The sequence below is a fragment of the Lactuca sativa genome, chromosome 5 (assembly GCF_002870075.4).
Source record: "Lactuca sativa cultivar Salinas chromosome 5, Lsat_Salinas_v11, whole genome shotgun sequence".
Lineage (NCBI taxonomy): Eukaryota > Viridiplantae > Streptophyta > Magnoliopsida > Asterales > Asteraceae > Lactuca > Lactuca sativa.
This window is the reverse complement of record NC_056627.2, coordinates 4668206-4684877: the sequence shown is the minus strand read 5'-3', so window position 1 is coordinate 4684877 and position 16672 is coordinate 4668206.

The following is a 16672-nucleotide window of genomic DNA, read 5'->3' as shown; positions in this document are numbered from 1 at the left end:
TGCTAACTGAGGTAGATTTCTGATTCTAACATGTTCCTTGCTTCTAGTCACTTGTTTTTCAAGCTCTTCCCACCAAGAATCCTCTTCCAAAGCTTAAAACACACAAATGGAGAACTCACACACGTATTAGGGTTTGCTGAGCTCTCAAAGGACTGCAAGGAGGCCAAAGGAGGCTAATGATCCCTTAAATAGGGTGCAAAACCCTGTAAATTAGGGTTTCATCCTCCAACTCCTACTTGTTGAGTCCTTTCTTGGACTCGGCGAGTAGGTCACTTAAACACAAGGACCAACTCGCTGCTACTCGGCGAGTCAGGGCACCCAACTCGTCGAGTAGACCTTGAAATCATGAAAATTAACCATAAATCAATATTTTGAGAATCAGGGCGTTACATTGACGTTGCTTAGTTTCTCTTTCTCGTCCTGAGGAACCTCCTTTGCATCAAGGAGCAGCTGATTGTATTCTTCTTGAGTTTTGATAACTCTTTTGGTTTCTATGTGAGCAAATGGACCTAGAGTAATGGATTCCCATATTAAATACCCATTATCCTCTGAACCGAGAACATAATCTTCAAAATGAAGCGCCCATACTTCATATTCATGAGGAAAGAGAATCAAGATCCTTGTTGTTGATCCAATGATGCTTGAAATATATATGCAGTTGATGTGAGAGTCATCGTGTTGCATGATGATATTTTCTTTGATACCTGTAAAGAATCAAACATGTAAACAAAGACAATATATAGGGCAATATCAAGATCACTTTATGTCGTCAAGAAGACTATGGGGATAACTAAACCAGATCATATATTAACGGACACCCTAAAAACTCAATAAACATAAGAGATACGTATAGATTACATAGTCTGAGGATCTGATACCAATTGATAGGATTAAAAACCTTAAAGATCGTTTAGATTCAAAACAAGTAAAAGCAAGAACACAATGATGATTCAAATATTGCTGAATGATTAAGTGTCACGCCTCAGAAGAACTCGATGAAGAATTAAAACTGTAGAGGCATCATTAGGGTTTACAGAATAAAATCAGAGTTAACAAAAATACAATGCATGCATGCATCTTAAATACTCAAACCCTAGAAATAAATACGAGTGGACATGCCCAACTCGTTTACAAAATAAACTAAATCAAGAAGGCCCAAAGACGCAATACTATAATCCCAACACTAATAATACTCAGCAATAAATAATAAAAATCATAAATTTAACATGATAGGTAAAGCACTCTATCGAACACAAGTAAAAAAGCAAATTCAATTAATCCTACTAACAAAATCAAAGCATATCAACGATGGTTCATCAATATCTAGTGAGAGTAAAGGTTTTTACACCATATTCAGTAAAATAAAACAAAAAACATTACCAAATGATTGCGAGACACGATCATCAACCAAACCTGAAGTGAAATATTGATACATAGCACTTGAATCTTCAAATCAGTGCTCCAATTAGCTTTCTAACGTCAAAATCGGCACTAAAGGGTTATTGGAAGGGTTTTTCTTCATCAGTCATGGTAGCCCTAAGACCTCTACCTTATGGAATCGACCTAATTTCCGCAACATATATACCTGCCAATTTTTGGCCACCACGTCGTGGTCCTCGTGTTTATCTCGTATTCTCCAAGTTAGCATCGCGAAGATTTCATTCACCACGTCGTGGTGGTGATCACCACATTATGGTCGTTGGGAATCAACATTTTCTCAAAACACAAAAGTCACCCAAAATTTTGTCTAGTTTTCAAATGATTTTGAATCTCTTCAATCGGAGTTTTGAGTCATGAGATATGGCCAAAACAATGACGAGGGGTCAAGCTGCCAGCAACATCCTTTTTTGTGTCTTTTCAGGCTCCGTTCTCCTCTTTTTACATCCCAACTCCCATTTTAACTGTAATTGAGCATTTTCAACCATATTAAGTATTATATATCTAAAAATCTAACATTTTAATCAAATGTATTAAGATAATGACCTAAAATATATAGTTAAATAGGGTCATAGTAAAAATACCCCACACTTATCTTTTGCTTGCCTCAGGCAAAATTGATTTTATTATTATCACATCAAAACTATAACATCCCAAAATTCAAGCCCAAAATTTTCATTTTTGATTAATTAATTCATAAACATTCATTAGGAAATATTGTATAAACATGTCATCTCAAAACCAAGTATCATGTTAAAAACCCACAACCATGAACAAATATCACATCAGAGTACAATCCCAGAAAAACACCGTGTAGAAATCATATGTGAGTATGTGTGATGCCATGCTACGCCGCCGGCTCCTTCCCCTTAGATGAAGAGGTACCTGAAACCAAAAATGAAACCGTAAGCACAAAGCTTAGTGAGTTCCCCCCATCATACCACATACCATAAAATCCCATCGGTATCTTTTAACCGGTAATCGTCATCGGTATCTTTCAACCGGTAATCATCATCGGTATCTTTCAACCGGTAATCGTCATCGGTATCTTTCAACTGGTAAATGGGGACTATTCCACCCCCTACCACTAGCATACAATAGCAGATATAAGCACACATTCAGACATATCCGGGTACTGACCTACCCCTTGGTCCTACGGACCACTATCAGGGAACTATCCCTACCATGCAACATATCTTACAAATATAACACATAACCAAACGCAAACAAGACCAAGATAAACTATCACAAAGACAATTATCTTCAAAAATACTCCTCAATGGTGGGTCGGCATTGTGGCCTTAGACTCACCCCTACTGGAAGGCAACTCACCTCGTATCTGCTGAACTGCACGGAAATCCTCAGACTGCTGCCGCGGCTGCTCCGGAAGTCCCCCGGCTAAAAATTCCCATAAAACACTTAGTCAGAAACTGACATCTACCCTTAGGGTAAAAATGACCATTTTACCCCTTGACCAAGTCAATGTCAACGTCAAAGTCAACTTCCAAATGACCTGACTCGCCGAGTCCCTATCCTTCCATCAGACCTCATACCCGACTCTACTCGTCGAGTTAGGCGATGACTCGATGAGTTTTCCTTCTAAATGAACACCGACTGAATCCACATCTGACTCGCCGAGTTGTATGAACAACTCGTCGAGTTCATCATCAACTGATACTCATGTCCTGACCTGACTCGTCGAGTTGTATGAACAACTCGTCGAGTCACTCTTCATCCTATGAACACGTTCTGTCCTCGACTCGCTGAGTTGATGAACAACTCACCGAGTTCCATGAAGATTGTCTTGGACTCGCCGAGTCCGTTCATGCACTTGCCGAGTACCATGAATTCCCAGAACCCTTTGCTTAGTCCAGAACGTTGGGTCACTCCCCGGGACTCCTAAAAACCCTTCCACACTCAACTGGTCCTTACGACCCTCACTGATATGAGACCAAAACCCTTGGACTCGCCGAGTCCTGGAATGGACTCGCCGAGTCTATCACATTCCTTACAAGGAACTTCGATTTCTGATGTACAACACTTAGCCAAATGATAGATCCAGGCCCCTAAACTCGATTAGCACGTAAAGTTACAAACTTTACGTGCATGTATGGGAGATTAGATCTAAAAAGGCTCTAGAATGGTTCTTTTGTTGCATGGGGCCTTCCTTGGTTCAAAAAGCAACCTAGATTTGACTTGTGGCTCATAAAATGACATCATACAGAAGCCCAAACCCCCAACCATGTTTGCAAACATGGTTGGCCACCGAAAATGGCTTATAAAAGCCCTAAATCACCCCAAAGAGGGATCTAACAAACGAATGAGCAAGGTTCAGACTTTATACCTTCCAAGGACTGCAAATGATGAACCAAACTCGAATCCTTCAGTCCCCTCTTGATCCTTCTATGCTCTTCCTTCTTCCTTGAGACCAAAACCCACAAGAATCACTCAAAAAGCCTTAGATCTTCACAAAAACGGATAGGGTTGCTATGAGGAGTGTTTGGGAGCATAAAGGGGGAAAGGAGGCTGCATAAGGTCGTTTAAATAGGGTGCAAACCCCTGGATTAGGGTTTTTGCCCAAACAACGGCTACTCGCCGAGTCCAGGACTCAACTCGCCGAGTCCGCGACTTAAAACTCACGCCTCATCCCGCTTATACTCGACGAGTCAGTCCTTCGACTCGCCGAGTCCAAGGCCAAAAGTGCAAAAATAATGAAGATTTAATAACATAACACATACCAAAAACCAGGTGCTACAAAAACCCTAGCTACCAACATCAAACAAAACTATTCATTTTGAGCCTCTCCATTACATCAACACCGCAATGCATGTATTTGTGTTTACATTTTCCTAAGAACTTCCCCAATCCTAAATGCTCACAATCTTCATAAACACTTCGTCGCTTCTTTTGAACAACATTTATTTTATGCATCCGTCCGAATATTTCCTCAAAAATCTTTCTTAACCTTAAGGTAATTTTTGGTTAAGCCCCCAAATATACATATGGAAAAATAACCTAGAAAGAAAAATTACAATAAATAATAACTTGACACATTGTCTTATTCTTAAGTCTTCAATTTTGAATTTTTCTTCATATTTCTTGATCTTCATAACTTTGTAGACTCTTATTCTCTCAAACATTTGCAGCTTTTTTATTTCTATTTTTTTTTCTTTTTCTAACTTTTTCACTAAAAACTAAAAATCCTTAAAAAAATGCTTAAGGAAGGGAACTTAACTTCAACACTTATTGGTTAGAGGTATTAATCTTAGTCAACAACAAGAATAAAAAAGATTCAATTCACAACATCGTTGTCGTTGGGAATCAACATTTTCTCAACACACGAAAGTCGTTTGAAATTTTGTCTGCTTTTCAAATCATTTTGAATCTCATCAATCGGAGTTACGAGCCATGAGATATGGCTAAAACTTTGACGAGGGGTCAAGCTTCCAACAACATCCTTTTTTGTGTCTTTTTCAGCTCCGTTCTCCTCATTTTGCATCCCAGCTCCCATTTTAACTCTAAATGAACGTTTTCAAGCATATTAAGTATCATGTATCTAAAAATATAACATTTTAATCAAATAGATTAAGATAATGGCCTAAAATATATAGTTAAATAAGGCCATATCACTTCTCTTTTTGTCCCATACTCTTAAGATAAGAACTAGCAAGCTTCCCCATGTAAGACTATTTCACACACAACACTGGGATTTACAGTAAATGGTTATGTTTGATAAATTGGAGGAAACACACCGACTATTGCCCAACTGATTGGTGCATTGGAGGAACATAATGACAGAATCCCTATTGTTTGGTACATTGATGAAACATAATGACTACGCCCTACATCATCATAAAGAAGAACTCACTTTTTATACATGTGATTCATGTGTCCGATCTCTGGAGTTAGTATATTATCTAATTGATTACTTTTCGCACTAGACCTATTTCAACATCTATGGTGTTACTATATTCCCGCCTCCCCCCCCCCCCCTACACCCACACATAACAATTACCACCAGCTACAATCCCACTAGGCAATCTATTTGCAATACGTAAATTATTTTCAACATCAATAACAACAAAATAAAATTGTCTTATCGTTGAAAATAAATAATGAACAACACCAACAAGGTGTCTCACGCTGATGCTGTCAACTATATCGGTGACACTATACATACTAGGAGGTTTGTATATGTAACATTATCTTTGCTAATCACCACTTGAACAAAATCAAACATAATTCATTTGTACTGGCAAATCTATATCATATTCATTTCATTCAGATGTTACATATTTTATAACAGTCATTTTTATTTGCCATGTGTTAGAAAATTGGGGTATGGAAAGACTTGGAAATCCTGATAATCGTTTTTTATTTGCCATGTGTTAGAAAATTGGGGTATGGCATCAAAAGTTTGATGATGTTGTCTTTTCTAATGGTTTTGGTGAATCACAAGATTATGTATAGCTGCAAGAGCTAATAATAATCTAATAGTATAAATTCTGGAAATAGGAGCATAAGTATCAATGAAATCAATGCCTTCCTTTTGTCTAAAGCCTTGGATAACCAATATGGCTTTATACTTATCAATAGTGCCATCCACCTTCATTTTTCTTTTGAGGATCCATTTACATCCTAATGCCTTGCAACCAGGAGGTCAATCAGCCAATACCCAAGTATTGTTATGCATGATAGAATGAATCTCATCATGAATTGCCTCTTTCTAGAAATGAATATCCCTAGAAGCCATAGCTTCACTGAAAGTCTTTGGATCATCTTCAATATTAAAACAATATTGATGTTGAGAAATAGTTTCATTCCTTGTTCCTTCAACTAAATATAGTTGAAAATCAGATCCAAAAGACTTAGCTTTTCTAGCTCTGGTGCTTTTCCTAGGTTCAAAACTTACACCAACAGAAACATCTTCAACTTGAGTAGTACTCTTCCTAGAAGATTTATGAACCATGTCCCTTGGTCTAGGTATAGATGTAAATCTTTCTTCATCAAAGATAGCATCTATTGACTCTATCACTGTGTTTACAGACACAGAGTCATTAGATTCTAAAACATAGAATCTATATGCTTTGGAATGCTCAACATATCTAATAAAGATACAATATATACCTCTCTCACCCAATGTTTTCCTTTTGGGTTCAGTGAGCCTTACAACTGCTCTACAACCCCAAACTTTGAGATAACTCAAATTTGGTACCTTTTTACACCAAAGTTCATAAGGAGTATTCTTACTCCTTTTATTTGGAGTTCTATTTAAGATGTAACATGTAGTTAACATTGCGTCACCCCAAAACCCTTCACTTAATCCAGAATATGACAACATGGAATTAACCATTTCTTTCAAAGTCCTATTCTTCCTTTTAGCTACACCATTTTGTTGTGGTGTATATGGAGTTGTGGTTTGATGTATTATTCCAGTTGATTCAAAATAAAATGGATCATAATACTCACCACCTCTATCAGTATGCAATACTTTTATTAATTCATTTTTATGAAGCTCAACTTGTTGTTTATAAATTTTAAATTCATCAAGTGCTTCATCCTTAGAATGTAGCAAATAGATATAACAATATCTAGATGCATCATCAATAAAAGTAATAACATACTTCTTGTTTCCAAGGGAAGGTGTTGCATGGAAATCACATAAATCACTATGTATAAGATCCAACACCTTGCTTTCCCTAACAACATCTTTGAAAGCTTGTCTAGTGATTTTAGTTAGCATGCATGTTTTACATCTTTCATTATTTTGCATATCAAAAGCAGGAATTAAACACATTTTAGACACATCTTTTAATCTTTTGTAATGAATTTGTCCTAGTCTAGCATGCCATAATTCATATTTATTAAAATTATTGCTAGTACTAGTAGAAGCCATGCAAATAGAATTATCAATAAAAGGATAATTAATATTTAGCCTAATCATTCCATTACATACATATCCAAATCCCATAAAAGAACCTTGTCTTGACAAGATATACTTATCACTTTCTAATACTTGTTTGTAACCACAATTATTTAATACAATTTCAGACACGAGATTCTTACGAATCCCTGGAACATATAAAACATTGTTCAAACACAAACATTTCCCAGAAGTAAAAGTAAGTAAAACAGATCCTATGCCCTTGATTGGTTCAGTTGCAACATTTCCCATCTTCACAACAGATCCATCATTAATTGGTTAATAGTCCTTGAACCAATATTGCTCTTTGCAAACATGACTTGTTGCTCCCGAATGAACCCACCATGCAACATTATCATCCAGCACATAAAATGCTTCAGAAATCACAGAAATATAATTCTGAATATAGTTAGACTTCTGCATGAAAACAAAATTCTGACCTTGTTGCTTTTTAGGATCCTTGGATCCACTTGGCCCTGAACCATCCTTGTTCATTTTACGCAAACGACAATCTTTCTTGAAGTGACCCGGTTTGTTACAATTCCAACACACTACTTTAGCCTTCTTGTTGGAAGACTTGTCATCCTTTCCTTTAAAGTTCCTTTTTCCATTAGACTTCTTTTGATTCTTTGATCCTTCTCCATCCACCATGTTCATAGAAGAGGAACCAACTTGGTTCTTGCCTTTGGGATTGTTATCAAGTTCTTGAGTCCTTAAGGACTCTTCAATCCGTAAATGGCTTCCAAGTTGAGTCAAAGTTAGTTCCTCTTTGTTATGTTTCAGATTGTGTTTAAAATCCTTCCAGGAAGGGGGCAGGTTGTCAATAATCACAGCTACAACAATGGCTTCATCCATTTTCAGATTGTGTTGAGCAAACTGTCCCAGGATCCTTAACATTTCATGGTATTATTCCTTAACAGGCCTGGAGTCAATCATCTTGTAACCCATAAAGTTACTGACAAGAAACTTTTTGCTAGAAGCATCTTCAGCCATGTATTTGGATTCAAGAGAATCCCACAGTTCTTTTGCAGATTCGGAATTTTGATAGATATCAAAAAGAGAGTCAGACATACCATTGAGAATATGACCACGACATATGTAATCATCATTTTCCCACTTTGATCTCCTTCTGGTTGCCTCCAAAGGTTCATCTTCAAAAGATTCTGGCAAGACTGGCATGGGTGTACTCAGAACATATACCACTTTCAGAGTGGTAAGGAGAAAGTGCAGCTTCTTCTGCCATCTACGAAAATCTTGCCCTTCAAACTTGTTCAATTTGTCAAACTTGCTTGTCATATCCTTCACAGAATCGCCACTTGCCATGATCACAAAAATACTTTAATCTTTGTTAGAAAATTGGGGTATGGAAAGACTTGGAAATCCTGAGAATCGTGTTAAACACTTTCAGATTAAAGTATTTGGGTGGTACTCCCAATCTTTAATTGGATAAGACTCAGAACAGTTTCTAGAATAGAGAATATGAAGTTATGATTTCGTGATTGTTCTTGTACCAAGAAAATAATGACCAAAGAATGATTATGTATATCATTTGTCTGAAAACTGTCAAGGCAGTTTTCTTTTTCCAAAAACTATTCCAGCTGTCAAAACGGTTTATAATAGTCACAAACTATCACTAAAACCGGATCATTAAAAAGAGTTAAAACGAAGTCAAAAAACCGGGTTCATTTATAGAAAATTCAGTTGGATCCCAGCCAGGGGCTCTGCCCCTTGGACCCCGCCAGGGCCTGCCGCCCCTTGGACCCCGCTCCCAGGGGCGCTGCCCCGGACCCCCGTTTGTTTAGGGGCTTCGCCCCTAAATGACAGTCTACTTTGAATCTTGAATAAACTCAAACAAGTGTACACTCCACACCTTCCTTACTTTTTTTAATATTCATCAAGATTGATTTTTGGTCAACAAGTCAATCCATTACACTTAAATACACATTGATGATACAAAATCATCAACACCATGTTCCTTAATTGGCATGTTCCTCCCATATACATAATACATCTAAATATTTGGTGTGCGAGATCCATTATTGTTTTTTTAGGTTCCAAAGATTGTGTTATCTAAAACATTGTATTTTGCCAAATGAAACGAATATGTTTGAAAATACAAAATAGATATACATATTTTAAAAATGATTTTTCATCTTAATAACTTCGAAAATTTTATGCATGTTCGAAAATTTTGAAGTGATTCATGTTAGAAAAGTTATTTAAAAATCTTTTTCTTTATCAAAAATTTATAACATTGTACATGGCTAAGATTTTTTGCTCTTTAAAATCGTCACAATCTATAATTTTATTTTATTAAAGTAGACTTCACAAACAAATCCAAAAATTAAAAGGACAAAATATTTGAATTATAAAAATTATGACATAACATTTTTCTAAAAATCATATATACATAAAATAAAAAGATTAGACATGTCTGTCTAACATAAGGATGTTTTGGGATTGTTTCTTTACGATGTATATTAGTTTATTGTAGGTTATCACCATTTTTAGTCAATTTATATTTATAAACATAAATCTCAAAAACAAAAATAAGCTATCATCATATTACTTTTTGATACTGAATAAACTAATTTATTTATTTAATCGAATTTTATTTTAACACCAAATAAATACTAATATTTTTACAAATAAACAAAAACAATTTTAAACAATCTTGAACACGCGAAGATAAAATCATAAAGCGAAAGAAAAAAAAATACTATTAAAACACAATGCAAAATTCCATCACTGGTGACGAGGACTCAAGTATCGTGAGTCATACATTAATCGACTTTCTTTGCATTATCTTCTCCTCTTCCAAAAGGATGACGAGGAGCATTAAAAAAGGACAAAGAAATGGTTATTTAATAAAATAAGTTAATTTACCAAAGGGCTTGTAGCCCCGCGGTATCAGGTGGTGCCCTCCTTCTTTGAGGTCGAGGGTTTAAGTCCCGTCGTGCACAGGGCCGGTCCAAGCATAGTTTTGGCCCAGGGCGAAAATAAACAAAAGGCCCTCACATTATAAATATCACAAAAAGTCAAAAGCATACATGCCATTACAAAAATCATTTTATAAAAAACACAAATATACCCACAACATTTAACAAGTACAACTATTTCAAAGTAAAATACTTATTCTGGATTTTTTAGATACATCGATGTCAAGATCAAATTTATGTAACATACATTTCTCTATACATTAGATTTGCGAAACCGTCAACAAATAAGCAATGCTTTTACAAAATATTGTATGAATACAATTGGTTTCTCCCTAAAATTTTTGGTAGCCTAATATCAAGGAAAGCTGCAAAAAATCAGTAAAAAAAGTTATAAATGGAATAAGTAAAATAAAAAGAAAAATATATGATAACCAAAAATTCCGATCAAGTCATAATGATACTTTGAAGCTCAAACTTGAAGAATCAAGTTAGCAATAGACATCAGAAAATTCGGAATAGTAAAACTTACGATTATACAATTACAAATAATAATAATAATAATAATAATAATAATAATAATAATAATAATAATAATAATAATAATAAAATACAAACACATTACCTAATTGACTGAAGAATCAGAAACATAGAGCAATGAGTTTCACTATTTCAAGATGAAAATGACTTCAGAAATTTGATATATAAGCAAAAATTAGAAATATAAATTGAAAGCTTTGAAAAACGAAAGCCAAAAACAAGAATCTGATATACAACAACCAGTAATAAAAGTTAGGTGTATGTCAAGATTTGAATTGACTCAGATGTTAGCAATCCATTCAAAAACCAGGAACACAAATTAGATATACAATTCAGAATCTCATATCGTACCCGAATTATGATATCTCTTAACTGGTCTAGTTTAATAAGAAGCACATGGGATGGAGAGATTGCAAGATTCTAGAAGCAAGAAGCAGTGAACGTCTAATGTGAGAAACAGAGAAGGTCTAATGTGAGAAATAGAGAATACCTAATAGGAATATGAGAATGCAATTCAGTTCGGAAATCATTGGGAAGGCGAGATTAGTCTTCTGATTTGTTTAGGTCTTTAGGAATGGTATTTGCCTTCTGATGAGCAAGAAAGAAACGGCTAAATAAGAATGATGATGACAAGTCTTGAATCGATAATGGAACGGTATGAGATGAATCGTGAACAATATTATCCTTAAATAATTCATCGATTCCCGCATGATGTAGATGACGATTCAGTTATCGAGGATGTCGATTTGATTATCAGTTCAACGCCCTAATTTGCATTTTCTTCAATCTCACTTCAGAGTTCAGACGACACACGTGATTATGGCAAGCCGGTTTGTCTAATTTGTTGGGCTAATTTTAGGTTGGACTAACTTGGTCCCCAAAAAACATATACATATATACTATATAGCCTAGCAATTTTGGGCCCCTTAGAGGCATGGGCCTTAGGCGGTCGCCCGGGTCGCCCACCGTCTAGACCGGCCCTGGTCGTGGACATAGGTAGAATAGGTGTTGTTAGTTTAGGAATAGATTAGATTTGCCGGTTCAAAAAAAAAAAGTTAATTTAGTAATAATTGCGTATTTTATCAACACCCAAAAAAATTAGATTCTACCGATTTTTCTTTACCTTTTTTTTTATAAATGTGATTATAAAAACGTTTTTAAAAGTTATTATTATTATTATTATTATTATTATTATTATTATTAATTTAAATTGGATAACTTTTGTACCGTGTTCTCATCATGTATATATTTTATGGATTCTTCGTAAAGATGATTTGGCATCTTCACCACATGTGAATATCTTTTTATGGACCTCCGTAGTCGTGGTATGGCGGAGTACAATCATTTCAAGGAAGATAAGACATCTCTCGTGTGCACGAGCGTATAGATATCATCCCACGGATTGTTGAAATGGTATTTTAGGCTAAGGAGTGTGATGCATATTTTACCAATGGTAAATGGCTGTCCTCTAAGCGCCACATATGATTTTATAATTTTTACCTACGAGGTAAGGTATGTTGCCTATGAACTTTTTCTTTTTAATTCAAAAATATAAATAATTACATGAAACATAAAATTAAATATTAATTAAACTAAAATAACATTTCATAAATTAAAAACATTACATTTGATTTAACAATCATACAAAACGAAAATTATATTAATTAACTTAATACAAACTTCCAGTCTGAATATTCACCGATGTCATTGTCAATTAGCTCATTTAAATCAATTTCATTAACCTGATATACATGATCCGCCAAATCGTTGTGCAGCTCATGATGTTTTTGATTGTCATGTATCGTCCGTCTTCTTGCACGCCATAGGATGGAACCGGGTGGTATTGTTGCACTAGAGGATGCATCGACATTTGGTTGATACTGACAAATTATTTTATGCTCGTTTTCTAAAATCATATCATGTAAAAAGATACAAGCATACATAATACGACCGAGCTTCTCCGTTGATCGAGGACGTGTCAGATGTTGTAGTATGCGCGAACGCTTCTTTAGGACTCCAAATGCCCGTTCAACATCCTTCCTAGCCTTCTCTTGGAATGTTTTGTACTTTATGGATTTCGGATCATCTAGATATGTTAGGCTTTTCACAATCACAATAAATTATGGGTATATACCATCCGCAAGATAATACCTATAATCGTATGTTGTTCCATCCACTTGAAATGGAAAATTAGACGTAGACCATCACAAACCCTTGAATATGGACGACATGTCTAAAACATTAATGTCATTGTTTGAACCGGGAGCACCAAAGAAAGCATGTCAAATCCAAAGATCCTGTGATGCAACCACTTCAAGTATGACTATGGGGTGGCCTTTATCACCCCGTGTAAACTGTCCTTGCCATGCATTAGGACAACTACTCCATGCCCAATGAAGACAATCCAGACTCCCAAGCATCCCAAGAAGTTCATCAACACTAGCATGATGAGCATATGAAGATTGAATGTCAGTGAAAGTTGGTTTACGCAAACACCTTGGGTCGTAAATAGTTACAACGCATCTGTAAAACTCATCCAATTGTCCCTAGCTACCTGCTCAGACATTTGAAAATATTCGTCCCACGCATCAGAAACAGAACCATAAGCTAATTGTCGAACTGCAACTACGCATTTTTGTATTTCTGAAAACCCATCTGCACCCCTTGCATCCCGTCATTGGGTGATATATTCAGAGATGTTAGTAACTTCAACAACTATACGGAGAAATAAATGTTTCGCTATTCAAAATCGATGTCGAAACAAGTATTCTCCATAAACAGAATATTCGTTGAAGTAATGATGCATTAGTCGGGTGTTTGCATCCCAACGATTTCTAAGAAGCATCGCGTTTTAGGTGGTCTAGATTCGATTTCTTCTTCTTCTTCTTCTTCTTCTTCTTCTTGCAGCGTTTCTATAATTGTTTCCCACGATTTAACAACAGTCTGACTAACGGTTAGATACAACTTACAATTGTCTAATGGATTTTCCATTTTTTGTTAGGGACTTTTTTTAAAAAGAGAAGGTAAATATAAGTTTGCGTGAATAAATTGTGATATATATGTAGGTATTTATAGTGTTTATATGAAAAATAAATAAATAAATAAAAGAAAATCAAATATATGTAAGGCAATCGACAGCAAGAGTGGAAGTTCCTAGCGTGAGTTGTAGTATGAGATTGTATGTTCTTGGTTATTCTACAGATTGGAATGTTACTACACGAATATTGCTTGCTTTGTGCTGTATGGAACTCTTAGGTGATGGGAGTTAGCTACTAAGTGAATATGTTAAGCCACATGTGACAAAGGTTGAATAATCTTAGAGTGATGGATTTAACCCTATTGTGTAGCTCTCGTTTGAGTCTAACTATTGTAGGGTTGATTCTGTGACTCGAAGGATTATCTAAGATTTGTTGCATGTGATTGTATTCATGAGGTGGGTAACTGACATTATGCGGAGTTCTTCAACAGCAAATAGCAGGGTGAGGTCGGGAACCTAGGAAAGCCTAGGAAGGTGCTTCATCGGGTTTGGTTGCGCTGTTTGGTGATCGTGTGGAGTATCAGTTTGAGAAGGTGACTTAGAGGAATTGGGATGATTCTTGAGGAAAGTATGGATAGTTTTGCAATGTAGTATTGGGCCCGTACTACTGAAAGCACATGATCCATACTCGAATCGAGGAAAGTTTCGAAGAATCTACGAAGCCTGAATGATGAGGATTCTTTGGTATGTTCTGATCATTTTCATGTTGTTTTTAAGTTGGGTGATGAGCACTTGGGAAAGAGGTTCGGGTTCGGCTTTGGGCTCAAGTACAGGTGCTGAGCCAATCAATGAGCACATGTAGGAGTTTATCTCACTGGAGATTACCCATGGTATTTTAGAATGGACTCCTGTGATCTTTGTTTAGGTTAAGGATGGAATTTTGGAGCTCTTGGATGGTCGTCTCAATGCTTTTCAGGCCAAGATTGTAGCGGGGCAGTTGTGGGCTCATCTGGAGCCCAAAGCTTGTGGAACCCTAGAATCCTTCATTAAGGAGGATCCTACTGCTAGTTCTTGTTATAAGGGATCAGAGGTGGGTTATGCACTATGTTTGTAGGTGGATAGATCCCATGATTAGATTGCCGCAAAGGTTTTGCGAGCCTTACGTGACGAGTTACTTGACCTCATTAGGAGTGTCACAGATATATTGGTTGTTGGGTTCGGGTACAACGTTGGTTGTTCAAACGGATGATGGGATGGTCCGGGTAACCTAGAAACAGAAGATTGGTTCAGATAGGCAACTAGGGAAGAGGAATCGGACTCATGGTCTGGATCGATGGTCTGATCAGTTGGACATCGCCATGGCTAGTGTTAGAGACCCGAGGGGTCGTAATTGTAACGCCGTAAAAATTAAAACAATTTTTCACATTTTCAAACACATTTTTCATTCACAATTATTAATAAAATCTCATTGTATCATATCTCTGTTCCATAAAACATTTCCCAAAATCGACATACATAAAACTCCATGTGTGTACGAATCATGTCGGCGCCTTCCCGCGATCATCATTGGTACCTGAAACACATAACACATAACACTGTAAGCATAAAAGCTTAGTGAGTTCCCCAAAATGTCACTCTAACACATATTAGCCACTCAAGGCTATAACTCTGCTGACCCTCGGGTCAGTGTGTCTCAGTGGGACCCTCTGGTCCCAACTCTCTGTGGGCCCTCTAGCCCTAACTCTAGGGACCCACTGGTCCTATCTCTAGAAACACTGAATCATGCATATCACATATCACAATAACACATAAATAGCATATAAATACACTAGCACATAACTCAACAGTACACTAGCACATAACTCTGTTACCACTCTATGTAAAGTATAGTGAGAAGACTCACCTCAGATGTCTCAGTAAATCTCTGACTTGGTAGAAATATGGTCTAGCCTCCGCCTAATCACATAAAGTAAATACTCTCATAAATATAACTCTCGAGACTAGACTCAACCCTCTCTTGGCACCCTTAGAAGGGTAAAAGACCATTTTACCCCTCTCTTGACACAAAGACCCCAATGTTGACCAAACCCTCAAAGTCAACGGTCAAACTTTGACCCGACTCGCCGAGTGCACTTGGGCGTTTCAGCGAGTCTACGCTTGTCCACTATCCCTTTAGACTCACATGACCCGTCGAGTCTTTCCCCTGCTTGTTGGGTTACACCTGGCATGAATCGCAGGGCCACCCTGACTCAACTCGCCGAGTCCCATAATGAACTCGACAAGTTCCGCCTTGAACTCCAATCCTCTATTTCCCTCTGACTCACTAAGTCATTCCCCCAACTTGGCAAGTTACTCACTGAGTGAACTATGGGAAAACCCTAGCCCTACTCGTCGAGTCTGTTCTTGGGACTCGGCGAGTTCATGCCATGCTCAAGCTCAAATGACCTCCTGAGGTCAGATCCGTTCCTCTAACCCATAGATCTGGCCTCCTTAAGCGATATAAACACGTAAAATATGGATCTTGATGCCCATGCAAAGACCTAATGGCTCTATTTGAAGAAATGTCCTCAATATGTCACCTAAGCTCATATTACCCAATGTTACCCCATAATGATCAAGGAGTTAAGGTCTCTGGACCTCTTTGGATCCAGATCCGAAGCCTCAACACAAGAAGGGACCAATTGCACCATCATTCACACTCTAAATGGGCTAGAAACCCTAACTCTTAAGGATTAACACCCAAAACAGAAGAAGGATCGAATATATATACCTCAATATGAAGTCCTTAGGCTCTGAAATCCACAGAATAGCACCCTCTTCAGTTCCCTCTTGCCTTGGTCACCTTCTTCTTGCAAAAAT